Source organism: Copadichromis virginalis, linkage group LG2 (assembly GCF_057382275.1).
Source record: "Copadichromis virginalis isolate Kocher_CV1m ecotype Utaka linkage group LG2, C_Virginalis_male_GT1.1, whole genome shotgun sequence".
Classification (NCBI taxonomy): domain Eukaryota; kingdom Metazoa; phylum Chordata; class Actinopteri; order Cichliformes; family Cichlidae; genus Copadichromis; species Copadichromis virginalis.
Genome location: NC_140619.1, coordinates 23,443,284 through 23,460,758, shown reverse-complemented (window position 1 = coordinate 23,460,758; position 17,475 = coordinate 23,443,284). Strand labels below are relative to the sequence as shown.

Here is a 17,475-nt window from a genome sequence, read left to right as displayed (position 1 = left end):
CAGTGGTGTTACTTTAGATCACTGGTGTCTAATGATCACAATTTGTCTCCAGTTACTTTTGCAGAAGTGGAAACTGTTGTTTACGTTTGACTTAGCACAATGGTTGGCTTATAATGAGCAATGTACTTACAGGTGAAACTACCATATATTGCATTTAAGTCCATCTTTAGCGACAATGTACACTGCCTATTTGTTAAAGCATCGTTCCAAACCCCGCGAGTCGTTTGGTGCCGGGCCGCGAGAGTTGAGGCTCGAGTGTGAAATTCATGGTTTTAGGTTTTTTATCGTTAACTCGGTTTCCCTGGGTATTTTCCTGTGTTGTAGTTGTGTGTCTTATTTTGAAAGAAATATTTACGCGTTACCATAGGAACCAGAGAGCATTAAGGGGCAGAGAGGAGGATGTTACTCTCAGTGTTGTTGGCACATTTCAGGAGGACGCTGCTAATAAAGTTACACAATTACACAGTGAATTGGCATTTATTATTATATTTACAAAATACCACAGTTTTTGTCTCGGTCATATCATTTTATTTTGTTGTATTTATCCACGACACCTTAAAGGCTGGTCCGTGAAAATATTGTCTGACATTAAACCGGTCCGTGGCGCAAAAAAGGTTGGGGACCGCTGGTTAAAGTATCAGTCGGTAATCTTTTAGCTCTATGAGTCTGACGTGACAGCCCTGCACAGAAGTCCATTTTATTTCCAGTGAGGGCTGTTACTTTTTCATTTGCATTTAAACTTTTACTTGTGGAAAGAATTAAATGTTTGAACTGGACTAACCTGTTTGCATTAAGCGTGGCATTTAAAGGAACAAAAGAGCTTTTGAAGTTGTTTTTCCTTGTTTTCTCAAAATTGAAGGTTTGCTGTTTGACCTGTTGCTTGCCTTGCTGTGCTATCATTAGCCTAAGCTAGTGGATAAAAGAAAAACACGAAAGCATATGAGAACAATGTAGCTTGCCATCACCAGTGTGTGAATGTGTGTGTGAATGGGTGGATGACTGGATATGTAAAGCGCTTTGGGGTCCTTAGGGACTAGTAAAGCGCTATATAAATACAGGCCATTTACCATTTACCAACCAGCGAGGACTTTGAAATGTACAGAGGGAGGAACTGGCAGTTAAACTCACAGCAAATTGGTGGACTCAGCTGCGAGATTGCCACCTAAGTGGGCTGTGGAGGCGCCAGAATAAAAGTTAAGGAAATTTGCGTTTGGGTGATTATTTCTTTATTGCATCAGTGCTTCTTGGGAATAAATTTTATACCATTGGAAAGCCTGTTTATTCTCTTTAAATGTTGCCAAATTTGTAAGAAAAATGCATTTGTAGGTTGAGCAGCAGAGTGGAGCGTGTGGGTTGTGCTCATAAAAAACTTGCCAAATCTTTTCTTGCAAAGCCAAACAGCTTATTCTGCTACTGACTCTTGTTTGGTGTCATTTATTGGATTGGATGAGGTCTGAAGAAACAAGACATATTAGCAATTTGTAATTAATAAAATGTGATGTAATTCAGTTGCTTTCCAACAGTACAAGATTTATTGCCAAGAAACATTGCTACAACAAAAGAATAATCAACCAAACACAAATGTTCTTACTTTTTGTGCTAAGATGAGCAAAGATAAACTCTGTGTTGGTTAGAGTGACAGGGCTGTGCAAGTAGAAAATCTGTGGTTGGAAAACCAAAGCAAATAGCTGAAAGGGTTCTCACCCCATCAGCTCTATCCTGAAAGACAAGATGCCAAAGAAGTGGATAACTTTACAGTGTTACTTTTAATTATAGGAAAAGCACAGGTGTTGCTAATTACATTAATGATAGCTGTGTTGTGTTTAAGTGCCACAGTAAGACATGGCTGTGAGCCAGCGTACACATTAATAGCCTTCAGAACTCTGAAACGGAAGCAGCTGAAAGGAATTAGGCTATCATCATCACTATTATTATTATTTTTTAAATTTAATTCGCACGTGTGCTTTTCTTAGACTGACATGCCACTTTAAGAGCCTTATAACTGAAGGACACTTGTATCTAGGCGCTTAGCTTAGCAATATCTGCTTAGTGATTTGGCAAAGTAAAAATATTTAATGCTGAATCTTTCTCTAGCTTTTGGTTAAATGCAAAAACCAAAAAAAAATCAGATTTTAATGCTTAATTATGGGGATCGTATTACCAGAAATCATAGCTCTAAGGCTTTCAAATTCCACTTTAAAACACACCAATTTTAAGTTTTTACCTGCAGTCAAAGATGAGTAATTTTATGGATTTAAACAAATAGAGCGTCAGATAAAAATAGTAATGTTTCTGCTCGTGGGATAAGCTGTGCAAATGTTGGCTCAACTGCACCTGATAACAAACTGTCATTTCATGACTTTTGGCCAAAGGGAAAGTCACGGGATTAACTAGAGAGTGGGATCCCACCAGCATTGTTTGTCATCATTGCCCTTTGAGTCTCATTGGTTCATAACTTTATTGCTGAAAGCCCTATATTGTGTAACACGGTGGCTTTTTTAGACAAAATCAATGAATAATTTCGTTGGCTTAATATTACAGGCTGTGAGTTCTAGGAGCTGAGCTGTACAAGTGGGAAATTGGTTTTGGAAATTACTCTTTTTTTTGTATTTATGTAAATGTCAGATATCTCCTATTTAAAGTTTCGACCTTTTCTGAGAAGTAATATTCAAACAAAATGCTGTTTTTATATCTCGCACAATAGCTTTGTTACAGACCTTCATACCATATGCAGAAAATGTCTGCCTTGTATGTGTGACTTGCCTTGATATGTCACTCCACGCAGTCACCAGTCACTCCACGGGGCTTTAGTGTCATAGAAGGACACAGAAACAAAACAGAAAACTCCACACGCTGAGAGTGGAGATGTTAACAGCCAAATTGAAAGCGCTCTCCATTTTCTCTGAAAGCTTCGGGGTGTGATACCGTAATTGCAAAGGTATCAGGTGTTAGCTTGAATCCAGAGGAAAGGTCAGATAGTGAATTAATAAAAAACACGCCACAGTCACTCTTGGCTTTAATAATGTCACTGTCTTAATTAACTCGCCTATCAGATGTCAGGCGGAAAATCCATCTCCACTCAGAAAAATATCTGTGAAACAGCTTAACAAGGTTAAATCAAAGTGGAGGGAAGAGTTTACAGTATTTGCGCGTGTCTGCCTGTAGGCTTTTATTACACTGACAAGCTGCGTGTGAAAGTGTTAACGGAGGAGCGTTTAACGCCTTGCCAACTGATGCTCCATCACAGATCAACAACACTTTACTCTCTCACGCCTGCAGGATCATTGATGCCTTTTGGATCAGCCCCACGGTGCCTGTGCAACTTTCAAATCCGGTCCTCAACATTACCTATCGATGTCTTCAAGTTCCCATCCACTGCCACACACACACACACACACACACACACTACTTAAATGCAACCCAATACCCCAGACTTGCAGGTCTGACTTACCCCTTCACTTCTCCTTCCCATCAAACTTGGCATGAGGCCGCAGGGTATCCTGCACTGTACCTCACATCTTTTGGTAGCTAGAATACAGAATGTTCCATAAATATAACAGTGCTCCTTGTTTAATATGACACCCACAAACCTTAGAGACACACAGAAAGTGGAGTGAGACTGTCTTCAGTTTTCATGTGAAAGTTCACATTCAGATTGGTATCCATCACAGAGCCATCAGGGAGTCAGCTAAGTCATGCCAAATTCCTTGTTCAGCATGAGACAATGAAGCATGCAGTCAGAGACATGAAGAACTGTAATCTGTGGCAGGAAGGAACAGTGAGGGCCTCGATATGAAGCTTTAAAATGTCATATTTATGTAAACAGCAATTACAGAGGAAGTCCAGGAAAGGGGGATTCTTTTTGAAAAGATGTCAGGGCTATGCAGGTGTGTTTTGATTTGACTTGAATGACACACAATAGGCAGCATTAGAGACTGTAGTTTGTGAAGTTGTGTTTTGAAGCATCAGTTTAGTATTTTGTGTCTTTGTGGAGGGAGAAATATTTGAATGAAAGTGTGCAATGCTAAGTTGGCAGTTAATAGTAGCTTCGCCTGCAACGACAGTTGCCTCAGTGGGATTTATATTGTGAGGTAAAGACCCTACAATAATACAGACAAAACCCCAACAATCAGACAACCACTTTGAGCAATGGGAAGTGAGAGTGGGGGAGCAGTGGGAATGAAAAGCTCCCTTTTAACAGGAAAAACCAGGCTCGGGGAGGAGAAGCCATCTGCCACAACTGGTTGGACGTGAGGGGAAGGAGACAGGACAAAAGAGAGACATGTATTAATAACAATGATTAAATGCAGAGTTGTGTGTAAACACGTGGAGAGTGAAGAAGAAACACTCATGAGACACTCCCAGTAGCCTAGACCTACTAACTAAGGGAGGGTTTGAGGTCACCTGATACAGCCCTAACTAATTACATTTCTAAATCAGCTAAATTGGAGCACAGTTCTTTGTCATATAACTGCATTAAAAATATTTCAAAAAGCACCAACACTACAACAAGTTTAAGAGATCAGTTTAGCTCAGCTAAAGCCTAACAAGCTGCTAAACTCATTTTTGACAGGCACTACCTCTGTCTCACCCTTAAGCACAAGATGTCTTCATGGACCTTTTTTTCGACAGCATTTGGTCCTTTGTGTTTGCATTATTTCCTCCTTTTTTCCCCACTGGCTCGTGTTTAATTGTCACTTTTTGCTTGGACTGGGTTAGGTTCCCACACTGAAAACTGATTAGTCATTGGTCAAAAAAAATATGTAGAGTTATTTAAAATGTGCCACTTAAAAATAGCAACCCCGCACGCTGTAAAATGATGAGGTGGGGATGACTGATGCCATAACCCTGTGTGTCATGTAATGCTGCCAAATGACACCTTATGTGTAACTGAGACACGTCGGCAGCTTTGACAAAACGGTATAATTTGATGCCCGGGGAATGAGATGTGGCTGGACAGCTTTTGAGTACAGCCACGTGCCTGAGTAATCACCAAGGGCCAACCCGTGGAGCTGTAAAATGAAGCCAGTGTGGAAGTGGAAAAAAATTGCAGTTCCTCTAGGAGTCGATCCCCACAGACGCAAAAACATTACTGCGTTTAACAGCATGCTTAAAGCCTGGTGCAAAAGAAGATTGTTTTGAATAGTTGAATAGTTTTATCTTCATAACAACTCGAAGCTCATCCACTTGGACGATTGAGTTAGGGGGCACGACTCACCCTGGCCCTCCAGCCAGTCATGGTAGACGACCGCCCCATCCTGAGAGGGTTCTGCTGGAGGTTTCTTCCTGTTAAAAGGGAGTTTTTCTTTCCCACCCTCCACCTGCTTAATCACTTTGCATTTAATCATCATTATTAATCTCTGGCTCTCTTTTATCTTGTCTCCCTCCCCTTACCCCCAAACAGTTGTGACAAATGCCTGATCCTGGTTCTGCCTGCTTCTTCCTGTTAAAAGGGAGTTTTTCCTTCCCACTGTTGCCAAGTGCTTCCTCATTGGGGGTTGTCTGATTGCTGGGGTTTTCTCTGTATTATTGAAAGGTCTTTACCTTACAATATAAAGTATGTTAGAGTGACTGTTCTTGTACTTTGTTGCTATATAAACACAACTGAACTGAACCGAGCTCATCCACTACTTAGTAGTCAAGTAATTAAGCTGGATCCCTGCACTGTATTTGTGCTGTTGGTGCCTTTTGGAGCATTTACAGTGGATTACAAATCACAACAACAGTCACCTCAAGGCACTTTATATTGTAAGGTAGACCCTACAATAATGCATACAGAGAAAAAAAACCCAACAATCATATGACCCCCTATGACCAACCACTTTGGCAACAGTGGGAAGGAAAAACTCCCTTTTAACAGGAAGAAACCTCCGGCAGAAGCAGGCTCAGGGAGGGGCGGGGCCATCTGCTGTGATTGGCTGGGGTGAGAGAAGGAAGACAGGATAAAGACATGCTGTGGAAGAGAGACAGAGGTTAATAACCAGTATGATTCAGTGCAGAGAGGTCTTGAGTGAGAAAAGTGACTGAAGAAGAAAAAGTCAATGCATCATGGGAGTCCCTTAGCAGCCTACGTCTATTGCAGCATAACTAAGGGAGGATTCAGGGTCACCTGAAAACTGAAGGCTCTCCCTCCCATTTTACTTTTAAATATTCTAGGAGCAACAAGTAGGCCTGCAGTGTGAGAGTGAAGTGCTCTAATGGGGTGATATGGTACTATAAGGTCATTAAGATAAGATGGAGCCTGATTATTTAAGACCTTGTATGTGAGGAGCAGGATTCTAGTATTTTACTAACTCACTCCTTAGCACTAATTAGCCAATATATGTGTTTACCAAAAACGTATGGTTTATGAACGGACCTTGATAAGATAGCTGATAAAAGAAGGTTCCACCCTTTCATCCATATAAGGCTTAATAAAAGCAAACAACATGACAGCAAGCAAAGCACGAGTCCACTGTTTATGATATCCACCTGTCAGAAAAAGAAGCCACACCCCGAGTCATGCAAACTTTCTCCTTACCGTGTTTCTATAGCTGTAAAACCATTTTTTTGTACCAGGCTGTGAACAGACATGTTTATGTTGTAAAGGTGGACGTCTCAACATGAGCGTCCATTAATGTGGGTTGATTCAGCAAACAACAGTAACCTAAACCCTACCTCAGAGCTTCCTGCACAGCGTCTCACACCTTTTCAAGGACGCATTTATTTCTGTCCGAAAACTGCAGCGCAGCGATGCAGTCTGAGCACAGGCTTGTTATCAAAGTCTGATTCAATCCAGAGATCAGAGCACAAACAACAACAACAACAAAACAAACACTGAAATCTCCCAATTTAAATTAGTTGTTCACACTGTCAGAAAATAATATGCTTACAGACTCCATCACTAAAAAGCTGCCAGAGAAAGCGTGCTTTGAGGGCATTTCGGTTCTGTAAACTGTTTTGGCTCATAGCTACCTTTGTGAGGAGGGATGAAAACATTTAAATACACACAAGCTATTTTTGTTGTTTATCTTTAATATAACAGCGCAAGAGAAAAAGAGAAAGCAACCATCCTTGGTCATGATGAGCGTCGTAAGGAGCGGAAACATGATCATTCAAAGCTGGATTGATAAGTCACTCTATTGTTGTTCGCTAACCCATTCACGTACCACAGTCTGCCTGAGAGTAATTTGGAGCCAAGGGCAGTCACAGCTGAATTCTCATTGTGATCCACTGAAATACAAAAAGGGTGCAAAACAAGTTATTGGGAGTCTGGTGATATTTGTGAGTTTAAAGCTTAAAGAACACAGACGTAAAATGTGAGTTTTTGGTCAATATGTTATTAATCTGTCTGCAAAATGTTGATCCGTGAGCAAATTTTGTTTCTTAACTCATGCTACTCTGATAGCAATCACAACTACAGAGCTTTTTTTTTCAAGGCTTCTCCTTTAATCCTGCTCTAATCACATATAGCACAGAGCAGAAATTATTAGGCATTTTTAATTATTAATTTTAATATTCTGAATGTGCTATGCCTCACCCAGATAACATTTGCTGTTTCAGAGCTGGCCCGCTCCAGAGCACCACACATGTAAGTGTGTGGGTCTGTCCTCGGTAAAAGTAAAGATGATTTACTGTGTTGTTAGAGTTTTGCCGCGATGAGATTAGATTCTTTACCACCTCTATTATCTGTATTAACTGAATGTATGCTCATAGCAATTGCTTTATCTCTTAGCAGAAATGCATTGACACTGGGACACCGTGTACCATATATATATATATATATATATATATAAATAATTATTATTATTATTTTTTTCCTTTTGCTTCAGTGATTACACAACTAATTAATCTAACTTTTGACGGCTCTGTCTTCTAAAATAGAAGGAAATAATGCAGGATTTGTGCTGACATGTGAAGTCGGAAGGCTATTTTTCTCTGTTGTTCACAGCTGGGTGCTAGAAGCTGAGGAAATGCTATCAATCTTCTCCTCTAAGTCTCTCAGAGAAAGTGTGTTTTCTTTGAATATCAAATTATTCTCTTCCACAAAGAGAAATCTAAATGTTTGTTTTCCGAGATATTCCTTAAGCAGTCTCACTGCCGTACACAATTTGCTTTATTTTATTTTATTTTTTTCGTCCCCAGCTGCGAAGAGCTTTTCTGCAGCATTGTGGGATAATAACCTCCATCAACAGCGCACTTGAATACAAGTGAATTTAGTATGCATACTGTTATCTTTGAGTATGCTTAATTTCAGCACTTTTCCACAATGAACGCTATGCATACTGAGTATTGGTTACAATTAGCATGTCACTTATAAAGTTGGATACAGCATATGTCTTTATTTTAGCTGCTGTATTTCAGCACCATGGACAGAGCCGCTTCTGTGGGAAGCTGTGTGGCCTGTAGGGTGAAATTCTGCTCTACAAGCCTCTGCAGGGAGCACAGGTTAACAACAGAACAGCGCCCCTAGAGCAGGTGGGGATTAAGTCAAAAAAAAAATACTCAAGGACACTTAAGCAAAGTAAATGCTTCCTGTCACCGGGGCTTGAGCTTAAGCCCACTGGTTGAAAGATGGGAAAGACGTGCTGACAACTTCATTGGCTCGAGCAGAAACAGGAAGAAACCGGAGAGGGGAATTACAGTGTTTGCTGCAGATTTAAATCAACAGCACTGTAACATGCTTAAAATGTTTCTCCAGGAAACCCCAAGGACAGCACCCCTCTGACCAGTATTACCATTAATATGTTTTATCTTCGGCGCACTCTCATGTAATTACCACTCTCCCTGAAGGCAAAAACCTCCCTCCTTGGCACTACCCTTCCTTGTTTCTTTTGCCTTAATTCAGACGCACACAGCCACGCACACGCACAAATAAAGACCCCTTTTAACAGCTGGGATGCTGCCAGCCTGTGTTTGTGTTGCTGCTGATAATGTGCCACCACTATATTTGTCACCACCACCCCACTCACTCAAACACACCCAAATAGCTATGCCAGCATATGCACAATCTACCCCATGGGTACCACGCGCACACATGTGCAGTATGCAAGCACTGGCAACCTTGCGGTGCAACAATTCACACCATGTGAATGCTTAAATATAAATCATGAGAAATACACACAATCCATTGTGTGCACACTCTGGGGCCAACCGGTGTGTGAAGCAATAAAACAGAGAAAAGAGTAAATATATCGCGTGCAGCTGGAATACACTGGTCACGCTCTATCTCCTGCTCCCGCGTACCGGGGCTAATTTCACATTCACATTTTACATTCATGTCTAATTAGGAATAGCTCTTTCTCTCTACTCATTATCGCTGTTTGACCTTTTGCTTGGGCTGTTTGAGAAACTGAGCAGTAGTCAATGAGTGGTCAGTGATAATGGCTTGTTATTTAGCTCAACACATGCTGATTAAATAAGATAGGCCCATGCGTATATACCAGCCTGTTGTTCCCAAATGGGCTTGGCTAATACGGGGCACCTCCTGTAGTCATAAAGATGCTTGGACAACAATATAGCTTCAACAAGCTGCACAAGAACAAGAAGACGCAGCGAGATCAAACAGTCCCTCTGCTTACTGGGACTTTCCACTCTTTCAGATTTTACCCAGTCTCCCTTATGCAGGCATTCATTGGCATGAATTAATAATACCACTTCAAACAGATGCAAATTCATTGTACTGTGTCCTCTCCTGTTTTGACAAATGCTAAGGTATGTAGGCAGACTCCATCTGAATCCGCTGCTGTGATGAATTCTCCCGAGAATGTGGTGCCTATGCCAAAACTAGACTCCCGTGGCCTTTTGGACCTCTAAGTTTTATAGACACAGCATCCGCACAATGTATATTGATCCCTGAGACACTGCAAAGCGAGTGCTGCGCAATGTGTTCTTGCATTTAAATACAAGAACATCATTTAAGTGCATCTTAATTTAGCATATAAAAACAAGCAGCACACAAATATACGTGAGCGCAGACGGAGACACGCACGACACTCACACAAATGTTGGCAGCGAAGTAGGCTCGGTATGTCTTTCATAAGCTGTGTCTGTGTGTGGGCTGCTGTGGCATGCATAAAATATTATTTTCTCAACAACTCGAGGTTGTGGAGGAGTTAGTTCAGGAAGGGGTGGGAGGGAAGGCCAGGGGATATACAGTATTTGGGCAGCTGACAGCTGCGTGCGCGTACGTCTGCGTGGGAGTCTTGGAAACGGGAGTGGGAGTTACTGGCGTTTGAAATGCAATGAGGTGCTTTTGAAAGGAGCGCCTGTCACAGGTAAGCAGGGTAGCGAGTGCAAGAAGTGTACAGTGATAAAAGGAGGAGAGGAGAAGTGCCCGTGCTTTAGGGTGGCGTTCGGTATCTGAGGGCTTTTTGCACAGTCTGAGGAAAGCACTCAACGCCACACACACTTAAATACAAAAGCTGCTGAAACATACATATACACTTTGATCCTTTTGGGAACAATCCTCAGATTTTAGGGGACCAAAGTAAAAAGCTTTTTTTTTTTAGCCTTGGTTTTGGGACCAAAGAGTGTGCGTGTGTGTGTTGAAGCTTTGTTAAGCCCAGAACAAAGACTTGATTCCATTGCTCAAGGTGATTGAGAGATGCTCTTGATGTTCTCTTCGCTTTCATGCATACTGTAAGGATAAAGATATGCCTTATAAATCAATAATTCCTGCATCACGTGCTCGGAGCCCGTCTTTGGTGCAGTGATGTCCTCCCCCTGTATCATTCTGCGTCCTCTGTAGTGCAATCTCCTCCTCGCTCTTCACTAGCTATTGAATGTCAGAGCAGTGCTGCTTAAAAATATAGCTTTCTTTTAAATCCTGCTCAGTTTATACATGTGGATTTTGAAGTGGAATTTATTAATGTCATGCCCTTTCAGGGATATGACTAATTATGAGAGAAAGGTTTGAAGGAGAATGTGTCGCCTGGGTGAGGTTATATAGCTGTTTCATCTGTCAACACTTTGAAACTGGTTCACCGTGCTCACACATTAGGGCTCTTACTGTTGTTGGTTAATCAATAGCTACCTCTCCATGCTCACTTCTTTTCTTCCCCTTTCCTTTTCTCGATGGGAAGCAGATGACAGGCTTAGGAAAGGACAGGCTTTGACGATGCTGTCAAAATGTGTGTGTTTTTCAGGACAGATTATACCACCCCCTTTTTTTCTAGAGTGCTGAAGTGCTATCGAAAAGTTTTTTTTGTCTTTAGAAGAAAAAAAAAGAAGTAATAATTGAAGATGAAAATACTGTATTCTTGCCTGTAGGTTGAAGGCTGTGGAGGTGTTAATTTGGTTGTGAATGCTTGGAGGAAATGTAAAATGAAATCTGCGAGAATTTATGGTCGTGAAGCGTATGCATCGGGAAAGGTCACAGCTCTGTCATTTAAAAGAGGAGGAAAAAAAAGATTTCAATAAATGGTTGGCTCTGTCTCCGGTGAGATACTCGAGCTGCGTATGGCTGACTGGGTGATGCTGGAGCACTGGTGGAGAACAGAGGGGAGAAAGAGTGATGGAGCACATCCCTAACACCCTTCCGGAGAAAGAATACCCCAGTTAACTCTTAACGTCCCCCGAGATCAGGCCATCCACTGCAAGGGCAGAATAATACTGTATCTCTGCTGCAGCTGGTGAGCATTGTTGACAGCACTGATCCAAGATCCCTTATTAGAGAATGAGAGAAACCCCTTCAGCAACGTCACCCTGGAGAGAGGATGGTGCTAGGCAGGGGGATTGAGAGAGAGAGAGATGAGGGTTAAATAAAGCAGAAAAATAAGAGAAATTGTAGAAAATTGAAGGAATATTTTTAGAAGACTGCACAGGAAGAGGCAACCACACTGAGGGGAAAATAAAGGAGATAATCAACAGAGAGAATTACAAACTATTGAGAGAATAATTGTTAGTTTCTAGTTGCAACGTGCAACGGCTGCCTTTTTTGGTTTCCGTGGTGGAAAGATTGATCACCGGCCAATCGAACGCAGCCCACAAGGAGCAAAGAGTTCCGAGAAGTAGAAGCTGTGTTGGCTTTGCAGTTTGCATGTATGAGACTAAGTAATGCTCAAGGAAACTGCCTCCAGCTGTGAAGTGAAGTAGTGCAGGGATACTTGGAATCCAATATCAGTGCTAAGGCTTGAAGTAGCCTTAAGGCAAGGCTGCATTATAGATCTAGCCCTTGTTTCATGACAGCATGTGAAGTGCAACGTACCCCGAGCACGCAGGTTTTAATAGATGTGTCATAGGGGATGAGCATGCTCGTAATCAAGGGGAGAGGACGGGTGGCAGGACTGCGGACAACTTCCCATTAAAGTGATTCCTGCCAGACTACCATCTTAGCATTCACACCAGTAGCGGTTGCTTTCTCTTTAGACTCTCACATCGTCTTTTATGAACCTCTAAATCCACCTCTGTGCTCGCTGTTCCTCCCTGTACACCCCAGCTGAGCTTCCATGTTTTCCAAATAGGGCAGGAATAATTAGATGAGCAAACATGGTCTTATGGAGAACAAGCTCATCTTTTTTTGTTTCGACCAACTGCATTTATTTATTTATTTATAGCCTGATGAGATACTGTTTAATTAGGTCGTGTCACTTTAACTATAATGCGGTGACACCAGATTCAATGCAACTGACATTACGTCTGAAATGCACTCTAACCAGCACCATACAGCTTCTGCGGCTCTAATGAGCCTTATTATCAAATAAAATGTTGTCTGACTTTGCTCCAAAAACTTTCCCCAGCATGAAGTGTATTAGATACACTGTATCATAGCTGTACGCCAGGGCTAGTTATAAAACACGTGTCATCCTGTCCTTAATAAGTCTCTCCTGTATAGCAAGGCCGGTCCCCCCCCCCACCCAACCACCCCCTCTCCACATCTATTATCGCTCTCCTCCATAGACAATAATGTTCAAAAAGAATCACAGTAAAACACTGTGACATTTCAAATCTCTGCAATGAGCTGGTTGTCAAGGAGATGTCTCAGTGAGATGTGTCAGGCAAAAAGAGGAAGTGCTCTTTTAAAAGAGCGTTTACCCAGCCACCGGAGGTGTAATGTGCCTGCCATTAGGACTCTGCAGGCAAATAAGGGAGTTAGAGAGACGCACTGTTCTCCACAGTGTAAGAAAGCACCTTTAGAGATCCGGGGGGAGTCCCTCTGAATCCTGATCAAAATCCATTAGAGTCTTGCGCAGTTAAGGAGAAAAAGTGCAAAATGGCTTATTCTTGCACACTTTTGTGACTATGTTCATTTTAACAAAGATGATGAACACTTTCAAGCATAAGCATAAGTAAACAGACAAATAGCCAGACAGACATTTAGAAAAAACATGCATGTTGTTGTTCATGTTTGCATGTGTCACCTGCTCAAAGCCTAACCTCTGAATTGTCGAATCATGTTCTGGTGCTTTTCCAGGGCATCCTCCAAGATTTTCTCTGCAGGATCCATTTTCCAGCGCCATTCAGTGCCGACAGGGTTGGTATGATGTCTGTTAGTGGAGCACAAACATGAATAAATAGGAACTAACAGCAGTCAAGATGTAACTGCTTCAGCAAGCACCAACCAAATGTAGCAATACAGCAAACTAAATATTAATCAAAGAGCAACCACTGTAGCCTTAGAGATGGTATTACCTTCTTTGGAGACATGCTTCTGGAGCATAAAAGGGAAAATGAACACTGCTTGTGGCTACAAATGGAATAAATGGCCTAAACAAACTGTAAATATGGGCTCCAAACCAGCTTCAGTACAAACAAAGGACATTACACCTCATCGGTGGTATTACTCCATGGTAATTCTGATTTAGAAAGTCCAAGACTATTAGACCGTTTGTTCAACACAAACATCACTTAAAAAGTTAAAGACGTATTTCACTAGAATAAAAGGGAGGAGCACCTCGTTAAAGGTGCCAAATGCTAAGACTCAAGTTATTTACTCACAGATTGAAAGTGAATTATGTGGGCGTGTGTATTATCACCCTATAAAAACATATTAAGTGAAAGAATGCATGCTACTGTAAAAAAAGTGCTCTCCCTTTGGGTGTTAAAGGGAGCATGGTCCTGTAGTGACCAGGCAGCTGCATATTGACACACTGACACACACTGGTCATTTCTGCACCAGCCAGGCACAGTTAACATCAAACGGACAAGGACCTGGAGATCTTTTCCCCTCACTGAGGTCTCCTCTTGGATAACCTCATCCCCTTGGGGGGGAGGGGTGGGTGGGGTGGGGCGGAACTGTTTAGAGCGGACTGGCCGATGAAACTGACGAAAAGTGCCAAAAACTATTGTTGATAAAAGATGCATACTGCTGTGTTGTGTTGGGGGGATATAGCAAGACAGGCTGAAAGGCGGGTAGACTGAAGCAGCTGTCAAAATGGTTGTTTGTAGCCCCGCGCGTACAGCGCTTTGGGGAAATAATAAACTGCATCATTAGAACCCCTGTCATTCACAAGTTGTTTGTAGCAGGCTGGCTGTAAATACCCACTCCAATGCATCGCACATAGAGCACAGGTCAGAATCATTAGGTGGCTAATTTAGCAAAGAAAAACACATCTTATGAGATGGTGTGCAGGTGTAATAACACACCAGGCCCACTGCAGCCATAAATTAATGCCATATTCCATCTTCTGCTTAAAAGTAATTGAAGTGAATGCTGTTGATTTTTAAGGCTTTCTTTGGGTCCTATATATTTCCTCGCAACAACATGGAGTTTATTTTATTTATACTTTTTTGTATAATTTTTATAATGGGTTTTTTTTATGGGGTGTGGGGGTGAAATTGCACCTCTGCAGCTCTCGGGCCTGTTGCTCCATGGGACCGGATGAAAAAGCGAAACTTTTCCTCGTCTTAATGAGTCAGCATTCCAGCGCAGGACCACGGTGTGCAGCCATATGGCACCACCTGAACGAGTCTGACTAGTGATCCAGACGACCTCCTGACGCCTGCAAGTGTTTGTGTCTGTGGCCGGTCTGTGCCACACCCCCTTCTCCTCGGTGCGGTGGTATGATCCAGGGATACTGTTATAGCACCACCGAGCCTCACCAGCAACAGCATCATCGGGTTCAACTGCGGCTAAACGCACCGCGCCGGGATCCCTGTCACACCGCACAGCGGAGCTGGCTCGCGCACAGCCCCGTGCGAGGAGATCCCTTCCTCCCCGCGCAAAATCGTCTCGTCGTCCTCCATCGGCATTTCAGCGAGCATCATCAGCATCATCAGCACCGCCGCCTCGAAACCAGACCGCGGAGAGAGGGTGTCTCGTCCACATTTTTTAACCGGAGCTCAAGTCACATTTCTGCCGGTGGTGGGGAGGGGGGATAGCACACACTTCGGCTTTTGCAGGCTGCTTATAGCACGGAATCGGACTAAAGGGATGTCTTTACGTCGGGAAGGTAAGCGGCACGTTCAGTTCTGGCCTTTTTAGTGGGCTCATTAAGCGGGGGAGGGAGATCGGGCTACGGTGCTGCTTGGCTAAACGAGGCTCGGGTGCCGAGACAACGTGAGTTTCACGGGAATGGTGATTATCAGCTGTTCTGATGCGCCGTGCAGTGCTATGACCTGTGCGTGTCTGTGCGCGCGTGTGTGTGCAGTGTATGACAGAGTGAGGCAGACACGCAGAGAGGGGGAGAGTATATAAACGTGTGTGTGTGCGTGTGTATGTGAGTGTGTTTGTGTACGTGTGTGTGGTTGGGCTTTTATGAAAACCAGTGCACCTCGTTTGAAGTGTGGGGATGCAGACTTTGTGCCTGTGTGTGTGACAACCTGTCTAAATGATGACGATCCGAGTACAGTGCGCGGAGCAGCAGGCTGCCAGCTTTGTATGTGTCGTAGCCGTTTTGAACACTCACAGCCTTGAGTTGTTGGGGTTTTTTTGTTGTTGTGTTTTGCTCCACTTCTGACTCGTCCGCTTTATCTCCATCAGCAATCAGATCCAGAGGGTGTAGATCTCTCTGACGCGCCTACCCGGGCCCGGGCTAGACATTACCACCAGTATAGGTCCAACAGGCACCGTGACCCACTGTGTTTCTCTGTTATTTTTACATCTCTCATGTCAACTCCTAGCCCTTCTGGATGGCTGGTGAGGCAATTTCTGGCCTAAATTATTGAGCTGCGTGATATCTATTTTCCACGTTGGCGCAGTTTAAAAATGTGTGAGGGTAAATAATTAACAGGCGGCAAATGCATTTTGATAAATCATAATTATTGTGAAGGCAGCGCAAATTGCACCGAGATGGATAGGCTCTGAGAGACTTAAATTAGACCTCCTCACTTCTCCCCTTCACAGCAGATTATAAATAATTGTTTGGAGTAAACCACTCAAGGCACATTTCCAATAAATAAATAAATAAGTCATAGATAAGACAACAACAAATAAGGAAAACAAATATATGAATAATGCAGATTTCTGAGGAATTCTCCAGATATATTATTCCATTAGCTTTGAACTCTCATTCCACATCTTTTCCGATGGTATTAAATCTGGCTTTGTTTGATTGAGGGGAGGCAAAAGCATTTTAATCATAAGCTATAATTCATCAGCATCTCTAATACATGCATCTAATGCATCACCCACTACAGCCACTGTACACATCTCTCAGAGAGCTGCATTAGTGTTTGGACTGTTTCACCCATCTGGCATACCTGATTCCTGCATTATTATTTTGGAGTGTTCAAAAAAAAGAAAACAACAAAAGCAAACCAACCCGGTGTGGCTTCTGCTGCAAGCTTTGAACTGTGGGGATTTTTGTCACACGGTGTAACCCTCCCGTGTCACTGCCCTACCTGGCTTTGCTCACAACGAAGCTGTAGCTGTGCTTTATTCTTCTTCGGCTTGCACATTATTGATAGTCATGATAAAAATCAGGCACTTTGTCTCAGCTCCATGTGATTAATAGAGTGCATCTTGTACAGGAGGCTTGATAACACACATACACACATGCTCTCTTCTTCACCATATGGACGCACACTCTTTTAGTCACATTAGTCATAGGGAGATGATGTGCATGCACTGGACCAGCAGAGGTTGATGGTTGGTGCTCTGGTGTAGATTGGCTTCGCGTCGTGGTGGCGGCCTTCTTGTCATTCGCATACATGCAGATGACTTTCAGTCCTTCCGCGATGATCAACAGTGATTAAGTGCATATTTTTTTTAAATGGCACACTCATAATGGCAACACCTTAACAACCACAGGACAGGCCTTTGAATTGAAATGTCACTTCAGCAATTAAATGCTGCGCACACACCACTGATAAGGCCTTCCTGTCAGTCAACCGACTCACCACACCACCCTTCAATCACTCGGATATTCCAGATTGTACATTTAAACTTGAGCTAGCACACACACACGTACACACACACACACACACACACACGTACACACACACACACACACACACACACACACACACACACACACACACACACACACACACTCTCAGCAGCAGTTAGCAGTTGTCGCTGTGCTAATTATCTCCCTCAGTTGTTGCACTTTTTAA

General features: G+C 42.7%; 1 protein-coding gene across 1 annotated transcript in view; it reads left to right on the top strand.

Moving 5' to 3' along the window:
• Positions 1-14,989: 14,989 nt before the first annotated feature.
• Positions 14,990-17,475, top strand: part of tenm1 (teneurin transmembrane protein 1) — a 201,518-nt gene continuing 199,032 nt past the window's right edge. Inside the window, exon 1 of the mRNA XM_085474337.1 lies at positions 14,990-15,371. The gene's annotated coding sequence lies outside the window, so the exon portion shown is untranslated. The remainder of the gene's footprint in view (positions 15,372-17,475) is intronic.